The sequence below is a fragment of the Vulpes vulpes genome, chromosome 12 (genome assembly GCF_048418805.1).
Source record: "Vulpes vulpes isolate BD-2025 chromosome 12, VulVul3, whole genome shotgun sequence".
NCBI lineage: Eukaryota > Metazoa > Chordata > Mammalia > Carnivora > Canidae > Vulpes > Vulpes vulpes.
In genome coordinates, this window is record NC_132791.1 from 147443454 (window position 1) to 147465254 (window position 21801).

At 40.2% G+C, this 21801-nt stretch overlaps 1 protein-coding gene and 1 pseudogene across 1 annotated transcript in view; both read right to left on the bottom strand.

Annotated features, from left to right (window-relative positions):
* ROR1 (receptor tyrosine kinase like orphan receptor 1) overlaps nucleotides 1-21801 on the bottom strand; it is a 400859-nt gene that overhangs the window by 76976 nt on the left and 302082 nt on the right. The window lies entirely within an intron of this gene.
* LOC112907924 (U2 spliceosomal RNA) lies at nucleotides 4103-4182 on the bottom strand (annotated as a pseudogene).

Here is a 21801-nt window from a genome sequence, read left to right on the forward strand (position 1 = left end):
CCCTTTATCTATTTCACCTATTTAACCCTGGCAATCATCAGTTTGTTCTCTATATTTAAGAGGTTTTTTTTGGTCTTTTTTTCTTTGTCCGTTTTTTTTATTTATTAAATTTCACATATGATTGAAATAATGATTTTTGTCTTTCTTTGACTCATTTCATATAGCATTATACCACTACGTTTATTCATGTTGTTACAAATGGCAGATATCATTTTTTTATGGCTGAGTAATATTCCATTGTACAAAGATACCACATCTTCTTTATCTATTCATTTACTGATGGACATGAGTTATTTCCATATCTTGGTTATTGTAAATAGTGCTGCTATAAACATAAGGGTACAGGTATCTTTTTGAAATAGTGTTTGAATGAAATTGGACCACTTTCTTATACGACAGACACAAAAAAACCTCAAGACAGATTAAAGACCTGAGACTTGAAGCCAGAAAACTCCTAGATGAAAACATAAGCAAAATGTCTCTTACATTGGCTATAGAAACACCTTTTTAGATATGTCTGCTGAGGCAAGGGAAACCAAAGCAAAAATAACCTATTGGGACTACATCAAAATAGAAAGCTTTTATACAAGTGAAGGAAATCATCAACAAAATGACAAGGCAACCTATGGAATGGGAGAAGATATTTGCAAATGACATATCCGATAAGGGATTAATATCTAAATATATAAAGAACTTCAATAACTCAATACAAAAAAACTCCTAATAATCCCACTTAAAAATGGGCAGAAAACATGAACAGACATTTGTCCAAAGAAGACATACAGATAACCAAAAGACACATGAAAAGATGTTCAACATCACTCATCATTAGGGAAATGCAAAACAAAACCACAGTGAGATATTACCTCATACCTGTTCAAATGGCTAAATCAAAAAGAAAAGAAATAAACAAGTTTTGGCAAGGATGTGGAGAAAAAGGAATCCGTGTACACTGCTTGTAGGAATGTAAGTTGGTATGTCCACTGTGGAAAACAGTATGGAAGTTCCACCCAAAATTAAAAATGGAAATATGATATGATCCAGTTATACCACTGTTGAATATTTACCCAAAGAAAACAAAAACACTAACTTTCCCTTTTTATAAGCAGGAGGGTTCCTGCTGGCCCAGTCAGTGGAGTATGCAACTCTTGATCCTGGGGTTGTAAGGTCGAGCTCCACTTTTAGTGTAGTGATTACTTGAAAACAAAATCTTAAAAAAAAAAAAAAGGCAGGTTAATGAGGATTTGCTTCACTCACACATCTAAAGTGGAGGATATTTTATAACTGCTGTGTTGAGATTTCCTACACTCTTACTAACTTTTTAAGGAGGAAATTCTTTTATATGGTTAACCTAACATCTTCCTGCTGCCCTTTTAGCCTATTTTCCATTGTTCAAGCTTCTGTGGAATACAAGACCAGCTGTTCATCAGAAGAGCTTCATTCTTATATACTTGGGAGATTTTAAGTAGCATCAGGCCTGGACTGGGACTTCTTCTGACCAGTGGTTCTCAATAGGAGGCAAGTTTGTACCACTGGGGACATCTGGCAATGTCTGGAGATATTTTTGGGGTTTGTTGCAACTAGGGGCTAAAGAGCTACTGGCATCTAGTGAGTAGAAGCCAGAGATATTACTAAACATCCTTCAATGCACAAGACAGTCCTCTACAACAATTATCTGGCTCGAAATGTCAGTGGTGTCAAGGTTGAGAAATCCTATTCTAGACCTTGGCTCTGAATGATTTTAGCAAATGAACAATGAGCAAACTGTAAAGCAACAACAACACACAATAAAACAAAGTCAATTAAATCCTGCTTGCCTGTCTTTGAGATACATGTTGCCTTCTTTAGGAAGCTCTTCTAATGACATTTGGGAGACCCTCTCTGGACACCAGAGGCTTTTGTTCATGCCCCCATCATAGCACTTACAACATCAGCACAATGCTGGCTCACAGTGGATGTGTAATAAAAGAGAGCTGAATGAATGTGCAGGTATGGGACCCAACAATGGATCCTTGAGCATTTAGGGTTCGTGGGGTTGCTCTGACCTCCCTCTCTGGACATGTCCCATGTAAGCTCTGGGGGCCTCTGAGGGCCTGGTCTTGGTGACAAGAACAGAGAAGGGGTGAGAAGGAGCTGGGTTTGCTTGCCTCAGTCTTCCCTGTCTACACCAGGAGCTGGAGTTTATTTTCCTTCTCTGCCTCACACTGACAGGAATATAGATTTGGTTCCATTCAACATTTCACTTAATCATCTGAAATGTAAAAATTGAACAAATAGATCTGACTCCACACTTTTCACACTCCTTCTTGTGCTGCTATAGTAGAGCTGTTAAAACAAACAGGAGAAATGTGGAGGGCAGGGTTCTGCTACTTGTACTAGTTAGCTGTTTATGCCTCAGTCTCCCATCCTTCTCAGGCCCCTCCCTAGCCCTACTCTGTACTTCTGGAGAGCAAGGCCTTCTCTTCCTCATTGCCCAAACACAGAGGTGCTATGGTTATTGACGCGCACCAGCTCTTAACAGGTGGCCAATAACTATCAAGCACACAGAGGATTCCAGCAAGTTAAAGAGGAGATCACAGTTGATCTTTTTTTTTTTTTTTTAAGATTTATTTATTCATAAGAGGTAGAGAGAGAGGCAGAGACACAGGCAGAGGGAGAAGCAGGCTCCATGCAGGGAGCCCGATGTGGGACTTGATCCTGGGACTTGGGGATCACATCCTGAACCAAAGGCAGACGCTCAATTGCTGAGCCACCCAGGCGTCCCTCACAGTTGATCTTAAAGCTGTCCTCAGTTTCTAAGATTCTTTGCTATTTCTGGATTATGCCAAGCACACTTCTGTCAAGAAGCTTTCACACTGACTGTCCCCTTTGTCTGGAACACACGTCTCTCAGATAGACTCCCTCACTTCATTCAAGCTTTTGCTCAAAGGTCACTGTATCAGAAAGGTCTCCCTTAACTAAACTGAGTAAGGTAGCAGCCCTCTACCATAGCATTTCATTTCCTCTTGTTCTGCTTTCTATTTCTTCTTAAGCAATCATTCCTTCCTGGCATCACTGAGTTTCCCCTCAACAATGTAAGCTCTATAAGAGATAGATCAGAATCTCTCCCTATTTTTCTCACTGTAGATCCTTATCTCCTAAAACAGTAGCTGGCTTGTAGTAAGTGTTCAGTAAATATTTGTGGATCACATGAAAGTCTCATGGCCAATCTTGGTCAGGAATTGGTACCATGACCACCTCTACCTCTTCCTCATGGCAGCAGCACGTGATGGGTTATTGAGTGTAATTAGTTAACGTCCCCTCTCTTAATCAATTTCACATTTTCACATCTGGTCATTACTTAGTGTTTGTCAAGACAGCCTAATTAAGGCCTCCTGAAGAATCCTTACGAATGAGACAGGATCGTGGTGAGCAGAGCTCCCTGTTTTCTACTCCGTGGCAGTTGCCCTCTCCATGCCCTCAGGTACAGAGTCCTTTGAACTCTCAGTTTTCAGGTCTTTATTGTAAAGGTGTAAGTTAAAGACTCAATTTACTTTTTGCATTCAGAGCAGTAAACTTTTTCTCAGAGCCATCGTAGAAGGTAAAGAATTTCTATCCATATAACTGTAAGATACTCTCATAGTTTCATCTGTGATCCTGAGCCTTTCTTTTTTTCCATAACCCCTTTTATATTTTTGTAAAAGAATTCACTGTGTGTAGGCATCTGGCTTGTAAAAATAAATACAGAGTCTAGTTTTCCCAAATAACTTAGCCTAATCGTCGAGGGCTCCTGAAAAGACTTGTCTCCTGAGATGTGGCAATCTTCTGGAGCAATCTATTCCATGATCCAGGCACAGAGAGGGCACCTATTTAGGATGAATTACAGGCTCCAGAATGTCTGGATTTTGAATCAAGACTAACTCTGGACTCCACAGAGTTAGATGTCTTCTTACAGAGGGTGGATCACTAGCGTTCATTATATCCTTAAAACAGATTTGTTATGACTCAGATATGTACAGGTTTGACCAGTTGAGGGCATATACTAGCAAGGGTTTTATTATTTTTCCAGCTTAATTTTATAACTTAAACACAGAATGAATGTTGGGAGCATTTATTTATTGAAATTAAGTGAGCTAATATGAAATTATTGGAGATCAATTACCTATACTACACTTGATCTTAGCCAAAAGGCTGAGAAGCGATGAAAATCGATTACCTATAAATCAAGGTGTCAAAATTAATATTTGGGGGTATTATTGATAGACATTTAAAAAAATCACCACATGAAAAGATTCAATTTAGTTCAACATAAAATTATTAAGCACATATTGTAACATTTTTAAAACTTAAAAAAATGTTTTTTCCAATTTTTAAATTCATTTGCAACAAAAATCCCACAAATGTATTTATTTCAGTAAAATGAGCGTATGTTACTTGAAAGGTTACAAATAAGTATTAACTAAATTTATTTCACAGGAAAAAATATCTGCCAATATGCAAACTTTAAAATATCGTAACTAATCTGTTACGATCATTATTTCTCTTTTCACAACCAGCTAGAAAATATAAACACTTTGTTTTTGCTTTTACAGTTTTCAGTTAGAATGCAAATGCTCCAGAGCAGAATGTTCCTTCAGTGGCCTCTGATTAGTTCAGATGCTCAAATGAGTTTTGCCATCCTTCTCATGCTACACTAACAATTGTAATAGCAGGTGGCACTGACTGAGCACTTAGAAGCTATTCATGATTATAGAGTGCTTCCTATGGGCCAAACACTGTCCTTGACAACAAACCAAGGATCACTGGGATTTAAGGCAAATCTAACATGTCAATCTGTGGGGCTTTGGCAAGGCTCTTCACCACTCTGCCCTACAGTTTTCTCATCCTTGAGATGGAGGTAGTATACCCTCCCTGCTAGTATACCCAGAGTTGTTTATTATTACACATACCGTGAATGGAACACAGCTTGGTGGTGGAGGCACACTCTGATATGCAAGATTATAGGTTCTCTCCTCAGCCATCCCACCATGTAATTCCAGAAGTGTGTAAACCTCACTTCCTGGCCTATCTTCACCACTGGATCCCACCAGTAAACATTTCTTGATTAAGTGGATAATATATGTGAAAGAGCTTGACAAATGGTAAAACATGCAAGATTCCATTATTTTTATTTATAACATTAATTCTCTTTCACAGTTTATTTCACTCACAGCCCTAATATTTATTTCTCAGAGTTATGGGTGAAATGATTTATTTATTACTAAGAGAAAATTACTTCAGGCTGACAAAACCCTAAAGTATGAAAGCGTCTGCTTTAGCTCTGTAACAATACTACAAAACTTCTTCTGCCCCACACACAGCTGGGATGACAGACTGAGGCACAGAGCACATTCATGAACAGCAATCACCTCTAGCCAGGCTATACAAGACTGGTGCTGTAGTCTTAGCTTTGTTATCCTCATAAACATGGAGGGGTGAACACTGTGAGGAAACCTAACGGGAGAGTGATACACAAAGAGTGGCAGACAAAGCCAGGCTTGCACCAAGCTAAGTGCTCTGTGTTCTGGGCTGTGCTGTTGTGTGTTGAGCCAGGAGTCCCCGTTTGCTCCTAGGTACAGCTCAGCTGGGAATTCTGGCCTATGGAGGAACATGAGAAGTGGGCCACATGAGTCTCTGTAAGAGACTGAGGAACCTCCATGAGCAGATCTCAAGCCAAGAGAAGGGTCAAGAACACTTCTTTTCTATTTATCCCTGGGAGAGCACAGAACTTGTGCTGTTTGTGCTGTACCATCTGCTTCCCCTTCTTTGGCCATTTTAGAGGCTGTTTGGGGGGATGCCATGACTGAGGGCAATGAACTGGTGGCGGGGGGTCAGGGGGACCTGTTTCTGTGCAGGGGCGCAGCATATCTAAAAGCCAAAATGCTTATGATGAGGTCTTCCTCCCTGACCACAGCTGTCTGGACTTCTCACCCACAGAGCATGCCCTCAGGTCCTGTCAATTGTGGCTGTCACTTAATTTCATCACTGACCTGGGTCTCCCCCTCCCCAAGTACCTGGAACAAATCTGAAAGGACTGAAGTTCTCTTAGAACCAGAGAAATATTGCTTTGTGACAGGCACATGACCCAGGATAAGGGTTAAACATAGGAGAGAAGGAGGCAAATGTTAAGCCTTACAGATGAGTAGCAACTGTGTGTAGATTTAATGGAGAATGCAGCTCTCTGCAAAAATGTGTCCATCCACGTAGCAGGTAGTCATGCAGGAATGCCAGTCCTCCACAACTCATGTGCTTCAAACTGCCCACCACAGCTGCGTCTCAATAGGTTATGGAGCTTGGAGAAACCAAGAGTGGGTTTGGAGGACACAGGCAGTGGGTTTGGAAATCTGGTTCGTAGGACTTGACTCTGCCTCAACCAGCTGCAGAAATGTAGACAATTTATGTCACTTCTCTGTTTTTTTTTTTCCCCTTGGCAAATGAGAATCATACCCAGAACAGAATGACTTTGTTCCAGGTGTTTCACTGCTTTCAGGTATGAAATATATATATACATACAGAACACTATTTTGAAAAATGCATAAATACAATCCTACCTATTATAGACAGAGTAATGGTCCTCAAAGATGTTCATGTCCCAGTCCCCAGAACATGTTGAAGGGATAATTAAGGTTGTAGATGGATTTAAAATCAGTAATCAGGGATGCCCAGGTGGCTCAGTGGTTGAGTATCTGCCTTCAGCTCAGGGCGTGATTCCTGGGTCCTGGGATTGAGTCCTGCATTGGACTCCTGCAAGGAGCCTGCTTCTCCCTCTGCCTATATCTCTGCCTCTCTCTCTGTCTCAAATAAATAAATAAATAAATAAATAAATAAATAAATAAATAAAATCTTTAAAATAAAATAACAATCAGTAATCAACTGACCTTGAAACAAAGAGATTATCCTGGATTAACTGGGCCCAATATAATCACAAACATTCTTTAAATTTGGAAGGAGGTAGAAAAGTCAGTGTAAGTGTGATACAGTACCAAAAAAGATTCAACTGGCTATTGCTGGCCTTGAATACCCAAGGGGACATGAGCCAAGGAAGGCAGACAGCCTCCGAAAGCTAGAAATGGCAAAGAAATGGATTCTCCCTTAGAGCTGCTAGAAGAAACACTGATGTTAGCCCAGTGAGACCCATTTTGGACTTCTGACCTCCAAAACTGTTAAGATAATTAATCTGTGTTGGTTTAAGCCATCAAGTTTGTGGTAATTTGTCATAGCAGCGATTAGGAAACTAATTTCACAAATTAGAAAACTAATGCCTTACCCACATGTAAGATTGTATTGCTGTCATCATTGACATTATCATCACCTCTGACATTATCATCATCAGTATGATATAATAATATTTCAAAATATTAGCTGGGGAATGAGATTTCTAGCAATGTGTAATTTTGCCAAAATTCTTAGAAACTAAACCAGATGGCTATTTCATGAAATGTGTCACAGACGGATTTTATCTTTACAAATGCTATCATATTGTCTCTATGTCAACACTGATAGTATTGTTCACATTATTTATTTATTTTACAAACCTTTTGTTCTTAATACAAAAGTACACTTCAGAGTGAATTGATTTTAGCATATTATTCTTTAAAAGGTTTATTTGGAATATCTTTGTTAACATAACTAAGAGATCTAAACACCAATCTTGGCTCAATTATAAGCTGTAAAATTTATGGCATATCATTTCACTTCTTTGGCCCGGTTTCTTATTCTGTAAAACATCTGACAATTGAACGAGATACTCTTTCCTAGATCCCCTCTAGTTTTAAGAATGTTGATTTTATTTTATTTTTATTTATTTTATTTTTTTGAAGATTCTATTTATTTATTCATGAGAGAGAAAGAGAGAGAGAGAGAGAGAGAGAGAAAGAGAGAGAGGCAGAGACACAGGCAGAGGGAGAAAGAAGCAGGCTCCATGCAGGGAGCCTGATGTGGGACTTGATCCGGGTCTCCAGGATCAGGCCCTGGGCTGAAGGTGGCGCTAAACCGCTGAGCCACCCAGGCTGCCCATACTTTTTGTTTCTATGCAGTATTTCACTTATGGTTGCTATTCAATATGCTAGGACTATATAATATCATAATTTATTCTATTATTAATGAAAATCTGGGCTATTTCCATTTGGAAACTATGATAGCTTAGATTTTGCTTCTCAAATTAATCTGTTGGTGAAATATAAAGCATTTCATTCCACTTAATTGAGATTTACATTCCAGCTTAATTTATTTCAGACACATATACTTTAGATTTTCTGTCCAGTGGGGAGTAGTCTAGGAGATAAAGTCAATAGGGCCAGAAGAGATTGGCTTTCTCTGGATAGGGTACCTGTGTAAAAAGGGACTTTACAGAGTTCCTTGTTTCTGTGTAAACAAAGAGTAATAAAATAGCTCATTGCTGAGGCCTCTAATAATGGTAGCCTTGTACAGTTTGTACAAACAAGCATGCCTACAACAGGAAGGTAGTCTGAACTCACCTGAAGAAACTTCAGATCTCTGGATATGATGATATATTAAGTAGGACTGGTTTGTTTGCAAGTAACAGAAACCAAAGCTTAAGAAAGGAAAGGTGGACAATATTATGTAGCTAGAAGAGTGTCTCACTGAACTGAAGGACAGACATAGAACCAAGATGGATGCCTCACTGGATGCCTCTCCATTTCTCTCTTTCATTTTCTTTTCATTGTTCAATCCATACACCGAGTAAGCCTCTTGATTTTACATGTTGATTCTCTCTTGGTCCTCATTCCTACTGTGGTCCACTCAAGACCTGATGATTCAAACACTAAAATCATTGCTCTAGAGGCATCTGGGTGACTCAGTGGTTGAGCATCTGCCTTTGGCTCAGGTCGTGACCCCGGGGTCCAGGGATTGAGCCCCGCATCAGGCTCCCCACAGGAAGCCTGCTTCTCCCTCTGCCTTTCTGTGTCTTTCATGAATAAATAAATAAATAAAATCTTTTTTAAAAAAAATCATGGCTCTAGAAGCCCTAGTTTCTGGATGGGGTGAGGTTGGAGTGACAAGGAATGGTCCCTAAAAGAACGGGTGTTGTTGGCTGAGGTTTGGGGACACATTCTCCAAGGTGCTCATAACAGACACAGAAACTTTGGAGAAGGGCAGTCTACAGTAGTTATTTAAGAAAAGCTACAAAGAATCTCATGAAATACGAGTCAGGCTTTATTACCTGAGCTTGTCGTGTTAAGACATGGCTTTATTCAGGACAAACATTAGTTTGCAGTGTTTATCCTGGGGTATAACAGGAACAGGTTTGGAAACCAGATAAAACTTTAAAAAAAGAAAAGAAATCAGATAAAACTAGATTTACTAAACTAAATCAGTGAAGTTCAGCCACTTCTGGCTGAATTTCACTGGACAAGTTCCCTAACCTCTCTTTGTCCATATCCCCCATCTATAAGAAGATAATACTAATGTTGCCCTCCCTATGAAGTTGCTCTGAGAATTAAAGACAGGTATACACATATCAACCACACTGGTACAGGATCTTTTGTCCTCTTTTCGAATGTTAAAGCTGAGGTGGCATGGTAAATTAGAGGTAGGGGTGGGGATGGATGGAAGGGGGATAGTAAACTAGAATCAGAAACCTTGCAATCTGGTACTGACATCACTAGCTGTGGGGTCTCAGGCAAGTCATTAAAACTCCGAGGAAAGTGTCTCATTTTCCTAATAGAAAAGACAGGTTCAGTGGAGGACTATGCAATTAAGTTACTATAATCACTCCTAGGACTCAAAGCACTCCCCGTGATGCTCAGGTGTTGCTGAGCATGTGTGAGGGAGAACGGCAAGGGGGGAGTGCAATTTGGTAAAATTCTCATCTCTCTCTCTCTCCTTTTATCTGTTTCATAAATTGAAGTTTTGCATCAGATTTGTTTTAGGGGGAAAAAAGTATGCTGCTGAAAAAAATTACAAAGCCTCTTGAAAAATACCAGATGACATGCCCTCTCAAGTCTTTCCTGCTCTAAAACATGAGGCTCTGCTAAATGCCTTCCATTGTTGAGCCGAGCTACCTCTAGAGCCAGAAGCAGTCTGGACATTTTCAGCAACCCATTAAGTCGTCTGTCATGGGACAGCAGGAAAAAAAACCTACAAAGGGCTGTGGCTAAAACAGAGAGAGACTCATCCAACTTGTCCAGAAAACAAATCAAATAACACCTTCCCAAAACACATTATTAATATAATATAGGAAATGTTAGCAGGATCATAAGGATGTCTCTTTCAAAGTGGATGAGCAACCCAGGCTTTGCTTTGATTATGGCTTATGACTTCTCATCTAACAGAGGACAGCTCAAGAGCACAAAGGTGTCCTATGTGGCCACCCTTACCACAACAGTTGGCCCTGTGTGGCAACTGTGAAAACATATATTTCTTTCTTAAGCCCACCATTGATAGACGTGTTTAAATAGAAGATATTCACAAGGGGATAACGGATTTAGCTTGTGCATTTTGTGCTATATTGAGCCAGGTAGGAAGCAGGATGAATGGGAGATTATTCTTGTGATAAGAAATTTGTTCTTAGAGCAACAAGCACATGAGAAAAAGAAAGCTTCCATTCTTTCTGTAAATGAAGATCATAAACAGATGATTTATATATTGAAATCAGATATGCCAAAAGCACCTTAAAGATAATCTGGTCCAGTAGTTTTCTACCTTTTTTGGAATAGATTTTTTAGCAGAAGCTCAAAAGAATGATAGAGTTAAAAACATTTTAACAAGAACATTAATTCTGGTTGAAGGTGGGGTGGGGGCAGGGGGATTAGTCCTGACTGTTCTATACAATCTCCCTCATTTCTATCAAAACACCCCTCTTGGGACAGATCCCAAGGCACCTCCATGAATATTTGAGGGCTCCTAATCCTCAAATCACTTACTAGACTAAACTTCCCTACTTATAGATGACAAAACTAGGTACAAAGAGATCAAGTGATTTGCCCAGAATTCTGAAATATGAAAGTGAAGACTAGGGCCAAACCCAGGGCTCCTGATGTCCAGCCCAGTGTTCTTGCCTTATATAACATGGAGTCACTCTGAGAAGACATTTGAAACTACCTGCATTTCACCTCTTGTGAGTCACTCAATCAGATATGGACCATTTAAAGTCTCAATGAAGTTCTTTCTTTTTTTTTCTTTTCTTGTCTAAAGGATATTTGGAAAGAAGGAAGGAAGGAAGGAAGGGATGGAGGGAGAAAGAATGGAAGGGAGGAAAGAGAGAATTAAATTTCAACATTAAAAGCATGTTCAAGGGGGCACCTGGGTTGCTCAGTGGTCGAGCATCTGCCTTTGGCTCAAGTCAGGATCTCAGGGTCCTGGGATCGAGTACTGAATTGGGCTCCCCTCAGGAAGCCTGCTTTTCCCTCTGCCCATGTTTCTGCCTCTCTCTCTCTATGTCTTTCATGAATAAATAAAATCTTAAAAAAAGAAAGCATGTTCAACTACCCCATTCTCCATAGAATCACACTCAAAATTATATGACTACGTAATGTGAGGGAGGAGAAAAACATATCAAAATGATTATTTGGTTATTAAGCTCAATGACTTTGATGAGTCTTGAAAGCAAAATGGCCCGAGGCTGCATCTACCCACTGACCCATCCCTCCAACTAGTAGACACACTACTTGCTGCTGGGATATGGGGGTGAATGATTCCAGACTTGAAGAAACTCATCTTTGATGATGAAAAGCATCCTTGATGCTAAATCTTATTCTGGGAATGGAATGAGGAAGAGAGGGAGGGAGAGAAGAGCAGGGAAAGGGAGAGGAGGAGGGAAGAGAATATTATGGTGGTCAGTGCTTGGGGGTCAAAAGGAAGAGTACCAGGTAGGCATTCTGTGTGGGAGGGAGGTACATGAGAGTATTTCCATGCCCCTGGGATATGTACCGTGGGATACGGAAAACCTGACTGGCCATCAGTAGGCTGAGAGAATGATCTTTGGGATCCCAGGATATAAAGGGATGGAGGTATGCCATGTTCTTCCTCTCCATAGGTGACCCCAACCAACGAAATATGATTATTAGTATAATGAGTTTTAATAAATTAAAAAGAGCCTATAACTCTAGTACAGTTTATAATCCTAGTCTATAGTCAATAGTTTGAGTATTGTGGCCTCTGGTTAGCTGATGAGGTGTGTCAATGTCAATGTAAAAGAAACATATCACCGGTTTTGTTCTGTGGCTGGGCCCAATCTGTGTTATCCTAGAGCATACAGACCTTTCACACACTTACATCACTAGGCTAGGGGATGGAGAAATCTCATCCTTAATAACTTAAAAAATATATATATATTCATGGGTCAGGCATAGCAGCTTTGCATATGAGGGAGTAGATAGCACACAGCAAAGGGTTAAATGGTTAAGATGTCGGCTTCAGACCAGGACAGATGAGTATTCAGATCATAGCTGCTCCTACCCATCTATAGGATCTTTGGCAAAGTGTTTCACTTTTCTGAGTCTCAAACAGGGATGGTGACAAATGTATCAAATTATTAGGGCTGCTTTAAAGATTACTTAATTAATATAGACAAATGGCCATTATTACAATAGGTCCATTCATAAGTGTGGGCAGTAACACTAGAGCCCTTGGCTAGAACTGAGCTCTCTAAGCTGTAAAACCAGAAAAAGGGTATCCGTCAGGGAAAAAGAGGGGCACTTTACTGATATTGATGGGCTAAACATCCCTTCCCCTACTTCCTCACCCTCTTCTAGGCTGGGAGTAAGACTTCACATTGATTTTTACTGAGGAAAACCATCTCAGCGCTTGCTTCTCACCAGGACAGCATTTTTTTTTTCTTTCTTCCTCTGTGTAATCAAGAGCAAACAAAATCCAGATTCTCATCCATAACAATGGCCACGTGGGGTAAAAGCTGATTTCCTCTCAGAAAACACTTAATGCTAGAACATCGAGCTTTTGGGTCATTTCCTGGCACTCTGATGATATCATATCCCGACTTGTTTATTTGCTCATTGTTAATTGTTACTCTATGTACATTCAACAACAATTTGAGGTACTTATGTACTGACTAAACAGAGCATCAAAGAGCTCTTACTAAGGCAGCTTAGTGTTCATGAGATATCTGACATAATTAATGCTTCAATGAATCAACTAAAGTTCATCCAAATGTGACTTCTGAGATTCTCTGCTTTTTAATAGATCCTTAGGAACATGACTATGTTTCTCCCTAGAGGCCTGTCATGACCCACTGTGGGTGTTCCCTGAATGAGCTATGAGACATCCCTCAACTTAGGATAAATGCAATTGATCTGACAGTGAGAACAGAACAGACATTTTCTCCTCAGTGTGCAGAAGACATGTTACATTTCCCTTGTTCCGTTGGGAATATCAGATATCATCCTGTCTTCAAAAATTATAAGTTGTGGCCAGATTTTCACATATTCTTTCCTCATTTATGGAAAGTGTAGATATCGACATAGAAATGTACCCTAGCCATTGTTGACACTTTCAAAGAAGATGAAAAATGAGGGATGTCTGGGTGGCTCAGTGGTTGGGCATCTGCCTTCGGCTCAGGGCATGATCCTGGAGTCACGGGATCAAGTCCCACACTGGGCTCCCTGTATGGAGCCAGTTTTTCCCTCTGCCTATGTCTCTGCCTCTCTCTCTCTCTCTCTGTGTCTCTCATGAATAAGTAAATAAAATATTTTTTAAAAATATGAAAAATGAGTTTGATGTGTACATTCCAGCCTGTTTATTTTCCAGTCCATGACCCTCAATAGAGGCTATCCATACTGACATTACCTAACCTGCTGGTTTGATTATTTCACTAATATTTGAGGCTAGCTAAGATGTAACCACTAACTTGGGAAATAATATAGTTTATCAAAGATTAAATGTACCATAATTTTTAGTACAATCATTTTAATCACTTTTCGAGTGATTTTCCTGAAAATACCAGTGATTGTCTTAAGTCACAATGAAAATGTATTCCAAAACATAGTGAAACAAATTCTAGAAATCTCGTGTCCAGAACAAAGCAGACATCATTTTTAAGCTCTGCTCTTTCACTTCTGCAGAAAACGTTGTAGAGATTGGTTTTCCCATAAGATTTTATTTTCTGCAGTCTGTATTTCTTTTCAAAGATTTCAAACTAGCTCTTGATGTCTGAAAGTGTACTATCTTTTGCATATGCATTTTCCTTATTTTATTTAATGTAAACCTTGCCTGAATGCTTTTCCTAATTATCAGGTAACTAATTATCAGGATCACATTTCTCTGGGCCTGATCTTCTGCTCATTTGTATCACTCAGGATTCTTGGATAACAGAAACTCAACTTGATCTACCATAAGCAATAAAGAAATATTTATTGGTTCACAAGCCATTGCCTGGGAAAAGTGGGGGTAGAGCTGGCTCAGGGAAGACTGGATCCAAAGAATCAGATAATCCTATCTTTCTCTCATTTCAGCTTTTTGGTTTTATGGCCAGAGGCAGTTCCAGATTTATATAGCAGTTACATATCTAGAAATACAAGAAAGCTCTTTTGTCAGTTCCATATTAGAAAAATTTTGTGGAAATATTAGTATTGGCTTGGCTTGTGTCACTACTCATCCTTACCTAGGTCTCTGTGGTCTGAGAGTGAAGCATTCTGATCGGCACTACTATAAGAATCATTACAGTTGGCAAGGAGAGAAATATATCCTCCAAAGAAAGAAAAGATGCTCTGGACATACAAAACATATGTGCCCATGATCCTTTTATGAGAAGGTGTAATACTAATAGATCACTTCTTTCTGGATCATTCCTTACATTGCTGCGTGCTCAATGATATTGGGAAGTAATAATTGCTGGCACGTTCTTTTGATTAAGGAGATGGAATTGACTTGTGCCTATATGAAAAAGACTGTAGATTTTGAGGTTGGCCTAGAAATTTTAAATCCTGTTATTTCAAAACCATAACTGGCAAAAATGCAGCTTTGGCAAGGTATTGCTTTTCCAGCAAGCCCCACTGAAAGCAGAAGTCTTCCTTTAAATAATCACAAGCATTCACGGGAGACCCAGTCTACTAGCTTGCCATTCTCTGACTCGACTCACCAGTGGAGTCATTATCCACATGCAGGAACCAAACAAAATCTCATTGCACATGTAACTCATTGGTTAGCCAACTCTTCACATTCAGAAATTATCAGTTACTTGTTGACAGACTGATTGATAAAGGTTGCAAAAAGATTAGGATTCCTTTCTTCCTTCCTTCTTTTCTTCCTCCCTCCTTCCCCCTCTCTCTTCCTTTCTTCCCTCCTTCATTTTAATAAACTCTGTCATGCTACAGGGTTCTCCTTACTATATTTCTGTAACTTTACATCCAGACCTTGAAACTGCCTGAAGTTTCAGGAAGTGCTGCTTTATATCACCATTACCACTTATCACAGGACAATAATAAATACATTTCTGTGTAGATGGAAGAAAGTAAATGAAGATTAGATGACATTACTTAAAGTGGAAACTATGCCATCCAAACTGAAAAGGCTCAGTCTCTACCTAGTTTCCCGGACCCCAGTGGCTCCAGCTGGGTTCTGTTTTTCAGCAGTTGACCCATGCTCTGGCTCTGGCCTGCCACCTTTTCTCAGAATATATGCCAACTGCTAATGTACTGTGTATGGTGGTTCAGACGCCAATGCACTGTGTGAATACTACTAATATTTTTAATAAGCCAGTTATCACAAGCTCGTGTGAGCCTACCATTGCCCTCTTTGACTCTACCCAATCTCTGATTTGTCACTTTTCCCAAGAATGTAGGGATTCCTTTGCAACTTGCTGTATTGGGGGGAAAAATGCTGTTATGGACCGCATGCTTGGGTCCACCCAAAATTCATATGTTGAAACCCTAACCACCAATGGGATGGTATTAAAAGGTGGTGCTTTTGGTAGGTAATTAAGGTTAGATTAGGTCATGAGCTGGGACCCTCCTAATGAGATTAGTGCCCTTATATAAAGAAGAGACAAAAAGGCACATACCAGAAAGGCTAACTAAAGATATAACCAGGAAGAGCGCCCTCACCAAGAGCCTGACCATCTGGCACCCTGATCTTGGACTTCCAGCCTTTGGACTGTGAGAAATAAACTTCTGTTGCTTAAGTCATCCACTATATAACTTTCTGGGATAGCATTTTAACTAAGACACGTGCCGTTCTAAAACGATCATATAATGAAGGATGGGGCAGGAAACTAAGATACACAATGATCTTTGCAGGATGCCTGGGTGACTCAGCGGTTGAGTGTCTGTCTTTGGCTCAGGGCATTATCCTCAGGTCTGGGATCGAGTCCCGCATCAGGCTCCTTGCGGGGAGCCTCCTTCTCCCTCTGCCTTGTCTCTGCCTCTGGGTCTCTAATGAATAAAATAAATAAAATCTTTTAAAAAATGATCTTTGCAATGAAGGTGTAAATGATTAGATAAATCGTTGGTAGAATGGCTGTAGACTTAAAGTCACCCAAGTTATTAAATTCACCCTATTTATCCTGCATATAATGTAACAGGGGCTTTTGATGTTCTCTATGTGGTTCAGGGGAGCAAAGATTCAGTCACTACTCAGGCCCAAGTACCTGGTGGAAAGATATTGGACTTTTGAGTCAGACCACGTCAGAATCGGAGCTCTGCTTCTTACTATGAGGACTTAAGCATGCTTCTTAGCCACCAGAAGCCACATCTTCCTCAACTGTAAAATGGGACTTCTAGTCAGGTTGTTTCAGCATTACTGAGACAATGAACATTTAGCAAAGTGCTCAATAATTGAAGCTGTAAGAGTCAATACCTGAATAAGGCCCTTGATGATCTTAAGATCAAGTAATAAGGAGTTTCTGCAGCAGAGAAAAAGCCCAATACACTTTACCTAATGCATTGTGCTGCATGAAGAGTGAAAAAGGGGAGCATTAGAAAGCAGCCCTGCCTTCATGTGGCTTTCTGTCTAATCAGGGGAGCCAAAGGGAAAACACCTGTATGAAATAACAACAGGACAACACTCAACAGCAAAACAAAATACAAAACTGCAGATGCAGACTATGCATGTGAAGATAGTTTGGAAGAGAGAGTGGGTTTTGAAAGCTAGGATAATGCCCTCTAAAACACAGACCCTGGGATCCCTGGATGGCTCAGCCATTTACTGCCTGCCTTCGGCTCAGGGCCTGATCCTGGAGTCCCAGGATTGAGTCCCACATTAGGCTCCCTGCATGGAGCCTGCCTCTCTCTCTGCCTGTGTCTCTGCCTCTCTCTCTCTCTGTGTGTCTCTCATGAATAAATAAATAAAATCTTTAAAAAAAATAAAAATAAAAAAATAAAACACAGACTTTGCAATGGCAGAGATGCTGTCACTTTTGTCCATTGCTGTATCTCCAGCAACCAGACCACTGCCTGGCTCTTTGTGCGTGGTTGAGAAATACCTACCGAGTTAACTGATGAACAAATTGTTTGAATAAGTAGTAGAAAAACACCAAACTAGGAATAGAAGGACCTAGGTTTGGATCCTAACCTCCCTGAACCTCAGTTGCCTTATCTGTAAAATGGGTATATAATCCCTACCAACTATATAGGGTTGTCATACAGAAAAATAATACATTTGTGTGAAAGGTAAGTATAATGTAGTAAAATGTAGCTGTAAGAAGGAACTAGAACCTTAAGGATGGTTACAAATTTGGACAAGTGGTAAGAAGCAATTTTAATGATGCATTTATCCATATGTTCCTTAACTTGGGCTCTAAGACCAGCAAGGGTGTCCATGGAATAACAGGATAGAAGGCTGTTTTTCTTTCCCGCCATGGTAACCAATGGCACATACTCCACTGCTGTTAACAAGATCAATAAACTTGCCACATTCAGAAATCGACAATTAACCCCTTTTACAACACTTAAAGTCACAGGCCTCTCTATTTTATATGGCCAAGCAGGCTGCTGAGCACATGGTTTTTATTATTGCTCCCCCCCCCATTGCAAAAAAAAAACCCTACTACTAATAATTTAACACCTTATAGAACCTGTCCCTCTCTTAATGATTTTGCAGGGAAGCTCTGTGCACTGCAGCTGTCTTTGCAAGGGCCACCTCTAGGTCCATGCTGCTTGGGGGGACCATATTATCTTTAGTCCTGCTTACCTTTCTAAATGTTTTATGGTTTACAGCTGCGGTGAAAAGCATTTTGGGGTCGGCAGAGATTTATTCCCCTTTTTAATGTTTTTACTAGGCTGAATAAACACATTCTCGGGGAATGAAACCTCTGGTCATGTTGGGAATATGGAAACCCGGGCTCTACTCCGTAATGGCAGCTCTTTCGTGACTGACGCTTGCTTATAACAACGAGTGCCATTGTTGTCTCTGAATGGGACTGTGGTCAGGAGCCCTCAGAGGGTTCCACAGCACCCACCCCACAAGCCACTCTGTCACAACCCTACCTGAAATCGCCTACCTCTTTGCAGGATCCCATTAACACCTGTAGAAAAATGCTGCATTTTAAGGGCTCTGGAGAGTCTGGAAGGTTGAGAATGTATAACTGACACTGTTTTTGGTGCTCTTACCTCCAGCATGTGCTCATTTAAATATTTTTGGCAAATGAGTTTTGATAAAATGAGTCTTTCTCCCAAATTCAAACGAACCCTTAATTTTTATGAGGTTTGTAAAACATCAGCATAATGATTTCTTAAAAAGGAAAAAAAAATATTTCCTCGAGCTTGCTCATTCCGTTGTTCTTGGCTAAGACTGCTCATAGAATTACCAGTATGCTATGAGAAAGATTATTCATATAGTGATTTGGAGCTGGGTAGAATCAGAAATTATTATAAATCTCTTCACATGACATTCCTGCAAGCTTTGCCAGCCCTGGAATAAAACGGGCTTGGAAGGCAACAGGCAGCACCTGTATAACCCACTATGAGGCAAAAGCTGGCCTATCATTAGACCTTATCAAGAGGTTTCCAAGTGGTGCTTCAAAGTCAGGAGAATAAAGCACTTTGTCTTGTTGAGGACTCTGGGGGTAATTAGCAAGCATGTCACACTTGCAGACATATCACTAGTCGCATTGGAGAAACTGACATGCCTGGCTCATTTCTTTGCTTCCCAGTGGTTTTCTCGTCACAAGATCAATGGAAGAGCCCTTCCGTGAAATGACTCCTAGAGCCACATCTGGCCAATACCAATGAGAGTTGCCATGGATCCTGCCTTTCTGGTGATTTCAGGCTACTGTTCTGGGCTCTGCTTTGCTCTAAGTGTACAGTCATGTTCCTAAGTCATGTACCTAAGATATCACCAATAATATCGCAGATATTATTACTGAATATATTCTGATATTATTCTCAGTTATTAAAAGAATGTACAGTCATGTTCCTAAGTCATATACCTAAGATATCACCAGTTTGTAGATATTATTATTGAATATATTCTGATATTATTCTTAGTTATTAAAAAATAATTCTCAGTTATTGAAACAGTTATTCCAATAGGAAAAATACTTGGGAGCTAGGCACTTTCCTGCTCAGTAACAGGGATTTTTTTTTTCCTGTAGGAATGTCAATTCTACAGTTTTCCTTGGGACGCCTGGGTGGCTCAGCGGTTGAGCATCTGCCTTTGGCTCAGGGCATGATCCCACAATCCCGAGATTGAGACCCACATCGGGCACCCTTCATGGAACCTGCTTCTCCCTCTGTCTGTCTCTGCCTCTCTCGAATAAATAAATAATTTTAAAAAATAAAGTTTTCCCTTATAGCTGTAAGACCTGAGAGGCCAGGATGGAGCTATTAAGCCTAAACACTGTGCAAATCCTGTGCAAAGACTCTGGTTATATGGAGCTTTTGCTCAAGAGCACCAACATTTCTTTTCTGATCATATCAGCTCTGCCATAGAGCATGGTGATTCTTGGTTATTCTTATCATCTTTATCATTCATTGTTATTATATGATATATCATATCATATAATATGTTATGTTATGCTTGTATGATAAATATAATTTTCCTTTTCTTGATCATTATAATAGTAGACTGCATAATGCCAGTCCATATCTCTGAACACTCAGATTGTATCTGAGCTGGGAAACTCTGTAAGAGTAATATCAGTACTTAACCTGTCCTTTCTTGCCAGTTAGTCACAGTCCTCTGGACTAGTGCCTTTAGGGAGATCCAACTTCATGCATTTAAGGCAAGAATTTCCTTCACCCCATTACATTTCTTAAGGGACAACATAGCGTGCACACCAGCAATTTCTGGCCTTCTTCTCTCTTTAAACATTTTTCCCAACTCATTCTATTAATCTCAGAGGTTGTCTTTGTCATTGTTATAATTGTAAGATATACTGTGTATGCAATTCCTCATCCTCACCCATTATTCTCATCCATCTCTGTCATTCCAGCCATGTTCTCTTTCTTCCCTCCAAGTTCCAGAGAAGAGATTTTTCCCCTTACTATTGAAATCTAACCCCTCTACCTGGCCTCTGCAGCTTTTTTCTTCCCACTGCCTCCAGGATTTTAATCCCACATTTTTTTTCTCTTTAACATCTTCAAAGACCGCTTCCAGATATTCTCTCTCTCTCTCTCTCTCTCTCTCTCTCTCTCTCACACACACACACACACACACACACACACACACACACAGTCTTACTTCTCATTATCCCAATTTCCCTCTTTCTAATCCTGGTAAAATATTTTAAACATGATCTACATCATTCCCTCCAGCAATTTCCCACTGCGTTGCTTCTTGATTACTGGAAATTTGGCACCTTTTGCCATACTTTCTCTGAAATGATCTCCTGATGCCCAGCCACCATTTCACTCTTTAAATGCAAGATCTTAGGCTCCACTCAGATTTTCCTCAGACATCTTACCTGCTCCTAAGAAATTCTCTTCCTCCTCCTCCATGGTTTCTTTGATCTTGTGCTTTCCTGGTTTTCCTATCTGTCCATGATATTCTTCCTCTCTTTCACCTGTACCCCTCACAGTTATGCGTGTCACTTAAGGCTCAAACCTTGTTCCTCCCTTTTTCCCTATGATTATGCTGTTAGGGAGGCCCTTGTGATTCAGTTCTCTCTCAATCCTGACTGTCTTCAAGACCCATACATAATTCCCACATAATTCCATTTGGATATGCAACCATCACCTGTATTAGTTCCAGCCCTCGGGAAGCAGATGCTAAGATGGGAGTTAAAAGGACAAGAGGTTTATTGTGGGTAGCTTTTATGGATGAAAAGAGGGGCACGACTGAAGCAGGCAAGGAGAGGTTTCAGACTGCCATCTGAGATCAGAGAAGGGGAAGGAAGAAGGATTGGGAAGGAGAAGCATCAGACCCAAGTGCTGCTCTGAAAGTCTGGGCCAGCCCAGAGGGGAGCCTCAGGTCAATGACTGCCTATCAGAGGAGGCAACATGGGACAGAGAAGCTCAGCTCTATTACTCCTTCTGAGCTTAGTTACTGGTTGATTGAGAGCTGCCCAGGAAGTGTGATCCTGGCTTGTGTGCTCTGGCAGATGCCCAAGCTCCTGCAGCTAGAAGCTCTCTCTTCAAAGGAAATCTCAAACACAATCCATACGAAACTAAGTTTAACTTTTCCTTTCTCCTCTCCCACCATCTATGCTTTCCTCTCAAATTATCTCATCTCTGCCTTTGATATCAGCATCCTTCCATCTTCCAAGCTAAGATATCTCCAAGTAATCTTTGCTTTTTCCAACACCCTTATCTCTTATATCCAACTTGTGGCTCTTAGATTCTTTTCAGTTTTCTCAACCCCTCTCTCTTCTCAATATCACTGTTCTAATCCATCTAGATAACTGTCTCATACTGATTGCTGCCAAACACTTAG